The sequence below is a fragment of the Eriocheir sinensis genome, unplaced genomic scaffold (assembly GCF_024679095.1).
Source record: "Eriocheir sinensis breed Jianghai 21 unplaced genomic scaffold, ASM2467909v1 Scaffold789, whole genome shotgun sequence".
NCBI lineage: Eukaryota > Metazoa > Arthropoda > Malacostraca > Decapoda > Varunidae > Eriocheir > Eriocheir sinensis.
The window spans coordinates 186,752-191,106 of NW_026112152.1; the positions used below are offsets into that span (position 1 = coordinate 186,752).

Consider the following 4,355-nt stretch of genomic DNA (forward strand, 5'->3'; position numbering starts at 1 on the left):
GTGTCACCAATGCGGGGAGGAAGGCCATCTACGTCCGCGCTGCCCGAAGAATCCCCGCGCCTTCAAAGATGTCGAACCTGCTAAACCATCATATCAGGTAGGCTTTTGCCTTAGTGACAAAAGTGTCCCGAAGTTTTCTGTTTCGGGCACTATTAACGGGTCTTGGAGCTCCAACATCATCAGGGATACTGGCTGTTCCTGTGTGATCGTCTCTGAAGACTTGCTACCTGATATAGATGTTGAGAGTTGTCCAAAGGTCTCCTTGCTGACTACCTAGGACGAGTGGACAAGTTTCCCGTGGTGAGGTGCCACTTAAGCTGTCCCTACTTCACCGGTTGGACTGAAGTGGTACGAGCTCCTATTAAGTTTGTTGGGGCCCTCATCGGAAACGTGCCTGGGGTAAGGGATCCCCATGACCCTGACTCTTCTCAATCTCCATCTGATTCTTCCAGAACATCCTCACCTTCAAAGTTGCCGCGAGGGACTTCTACTCCTCGTGTTCCGACATCCCCGGCACCCCCTGACCCCCGGATCCCCGGACGCCATTACCACTCGTGCTGGTAGGTTGAAGAGGCTTCATCCGCTTGTCCTTCCGGAACCTCTACCTCCTTCAGTAACCCCTCAAGACTTCTCCCAGCTTCAAGCCTCCTGTGCCTCCTTAGCAGCGATACGGCAGAAAGCCTCATCAGGACACGTCGACAAAGCAAGGAACGGATCCTCCTTCCAGTACCTGTATCGCAACGGACATCTCTACAGGAAGTGCCTCACCTCCCCGCTTTCCAATAAGGTAGGCCAGGTATAGGAGCAGACATCCGTACTTACTGTCTTTCTTGTGATAAGTGCCAACGGATGTCGGGGAGGTCGTGGACGTCCTATCTGTCGTTACAGAACTACTTCCCCAAATTGCCATCGACCTCGTTGGACCCTTGTCTCCACCAGCTACGGAAGAACCTCTTGTCAGCCCCATTCCCGTAGTGGAGGAGCCATCACCTGACGCCAGCTCCACAGAACTTCCCATCGATGAACCACTTATGGACGACCGGGACGTATTCTCCACCCCGCCTGGCTGTACTTCAGCGATTCAGCAGGACATCGTCCGGGTGTTGAGATAGGCCTTGGGTCTACCGGCCTACGGGTACCGTGTCGTCCATATGGCCGGGAAGGATAATGTGGTGGCCGATTTATTGAGTAGACTTCCTGCATAAGTCACTCCTGTTTCCTCGTCAGTCTCCTCCCTGTTTTAGTTTATTGGCTTATGTTCTTTTTTCTTTCCACTTGGTAGTTGTTTGTGGAATCTACCTGGACTAGATTCTTGTATGGGGGCCTGTGTGAGGGCAACTACCAACTTAGCGGGCGAACGACCGGGGCACTCCTGCCGCCCGCCCGCATCTTGCTGTTCGAAGCGGTTCAACTACCGAGGCGCAGCGAATCACCTGCTTCACTCCCGCTGCTCGTTCGCCTGACGCCGTTCGACGCCTCGGTCGATTGAACCACCGAGGCTTCTCAATCCGCTATAGGAGGCAACTTGGTGGCCGCCAGCGCCTTCCTCGTCATACAGCGGCCTCGCCTCGCCCTGAATACTTGCTTCTACTAAAGCTCCACCCTGCTCTCACTCGGGCTAACTCAGATACCGTGGGCTCGTTCTGGGTGCCTTACCTCTCCCCTCTCCACGCCCTGGACTCCCGTTACTGCTGTGAACCTGACTCCCCTTTTCCGCCTGCGCCTCCCACGTCTACACCACTTCAAGGACGAAGCTGTGCTGCCTCGTCATTGCCACTGGACGAGACGCTCAGAGGAGGAAGAAGCCGAGCAACGGGTCATTGCTGTGTCCGGCGTGCTGAAGCCTTCTTGTTGGAGACTTCAGATTGTGAGGCCTGTTTTGGGGTTTTCTACTGTACTTGAAGTAAACTGGTGTCTAACCATTTATCTTGTTGTTTGTTATCCCTTCCGATTACAGCACCCAACACTGGATCCTTGACACTAACCTTTCCCCCTCTCTACTTCCGGGTAAATAAAACTACCATATTCAGTAATTAATCCGTACCACAATCAATTAATTTGCAAAACTGTGTAACGAAATGAAACATTAGTTATGAAAGCATATAAGAGCTTTTTCATTACATCCTGAACACAAGTTATTCGTGGTCATACTTATATATCATTATGACAGTTAAAATTCAGGTGTTCAAGTGTCTCAAGACAGAGGGAAAGCGGCGGGTGGCAGGGTGGTGGCCACCGATAGTGGCTCGTGTGCACGCTGCCATTTGAAACAACGGTATCTATCGCTGGCCACAGTGGCGTGGTCGGAAAATGGCTCCGCCCGCCACAACTCGCCACTGTTTTGTGGCGACCACAAAAAAAGTGTCCCGTGTGCATGCACCCATAGAGATGTGTGTGTTCTATTTTGACCATTATTTTGTGGCGGCCACTGACCACTAAAAAGTGGCTCGTGTGATTCCAGCCTTAATGTCGTTGATAATAGATCTATATTAAATAAATAGGAAAATATGTACTTTTCATAACTCAAAGCATCAATTCTTTTATTTTATTTTTCGTCTAGTATGCAAAAACAAGTCGTAAATTCCCTTAGTTCAGCCCAGGAGATCGCAATGTCTTGGGTCTATCTGCCGATTGTAAGCTCCGCCCACAGACGCAGTAAGCTCCGCCCACTGGCTTCACTCGCCTGTATGGGGACGGCGCGGGAGGGCGCCTCCTGTTATAATACCTCCATGGTTATGACAAACAATGCTGGAAAGCAAGAAAGGGGTATCATAAGGCAAGGCATATATATCATTTGCACAGGAATAGGAATAGGAATGACTGAGGAAAGCAGAAAATACAAAACAAATCTTAGAAGTATAAAAAAAAAACAAGAAGACAAACATAATTAAAGTACTTAGGAAATGCAAAAGTGATGACCCTGAAGAATACTGGAAAATCCTTAATGGTCAGAAAAAGAGCCATCAGATCCCCATTACATTAAATGAATTTCCGAGCATTTCAGACAGTTAGCGAGTGATGACAACATTGATATTAATGAAGTAAATATTCTAAATGATCATGATGATATGGATAATGAACGCTCACCATTACTTAATTACCCTATAACCAACAAAGTGGTTGCTAGAAATATTTAAAAAAAAAAAAACAATAAATCCCCAGCATATGACATGATATTAAATGAATACATTAAAAGTACTCAGCATATTTTGCCCCCCTATATGTTAAGCTGTTTAATAAGATTCTTGATGCTGCCATCTGAGTGGCTGGTTGGGACAATAGTGCCACTTTATAAGAATAAGGGTGACGCTCAGGATGTTAATAACTACCGGGGATCACTTTGCTTAGTTGTATGGGGAAGCTGCTTACGAGAGACTCAATGAGTACTCAAACACTAAGTTTATTATTAATAAAACACAAGCAGGTTTTAGGCATGAGTACTCTACACTGGATCATATATTTTTGCTTAAATGTATAATTGATTTGTTCAGCTGGAGGTAAAGGAAGCTTTTTTGTCTGTTTGTGGACTACAAGAAAGCTTTTGATATGGTGTGGCGTGAAGGTTTGTGGTACAAGTTGGTGAAGGAAAAGGTGCATGGGAAAATATGTAATGTAATCAGAAACATGTATGACAACATCAGTTCTTGTGTCATGCTGAACCAACAGACATCAGACACCTTTGTATGTAATGCAGGGTAAGGCAGGGAGCAAATTTGCCATCATTGCTGTTCGCTTTTTATATTAATGATATTGGAAGTAAATTGCTTGAATTTTAATTGTGATTATGTAGATTTTAGTGATGATTTCTTCAATTCATACCTAAAACTCCTGGTATTAATGTATGCAGACGATACAATTATTTTGTGTGACAGTGAGGAGGGAAGCCTGGACTGCTTTTAAGTTGTACTGTAATCAATGGAAACTACAACTTAACAGCAACAAAACAAAAATAGTCATGTTTAGTAGGGGAAGAGCCAACATTGATAACTACAAATTTGAATTTGGAGGCGAAAACATTGAAGTAGTGGAAGACTATAAGTATCTTGGTGTGTTATTTAATTACAATGGAAGGTTCCGTAAAGGCGAGCTGGAGCTTAAAAAACAGGCAACACGGGCAATGTATTCACTGATAGGAAAGTGTAGGAAATTTGACTTGCCAGCTGACATGCAAACTGAACTATTTAATACCACGGTGTTGCCCGTACTGACCTCTGCTTCAGAGACTTGGGGATTTTACAGAGTTAGAGTTAGAATCTTTGCATATGAAATTTGTAAAACAGGCATTGGGAGCTCATAGGAATACTAGCAATGACATGGTATATGGTGAACTGGGAGTATTTCCACTTGACATACAT

General features: G+C 45.6%; 2 long non-coding RNA genes across 2 annotated transcripts in view; one reads left to right on the forward strand and one right to left on the reverse strand.

The window, feature by feature from the left end:
• The first annotated feature begins 270 nt into the window (after positions 1-270).
• Positions 271-1,924, forward strand: LOC126994407 (uncharacterized). The gene is made up of 2 exons (XR_007749113.1): positions 271-787; positions 889-1,924. It is a non-coding gene; the product is annotated as an uncharacterized LOC126994407 (long non-coding RNA).
• A 602-nt stretch (positions 1,925-2,526) lies between these two features.
• LOC126994408 (uncharacterized) overlaps positions 2,527-4,355 on the reverse strand; it is a 3,563-nt gene continuing 1,734 nt past the window's right edge. The window contains exon 2 of the long non-coding RNA XR_007749114.1: positions 2,527-2,748. This is a non-coding gene — a long non-coding RNA (uncharacterized LOC126994408). The remainder of the gene's footprint in view (positions 2,749-4,355) is intronic.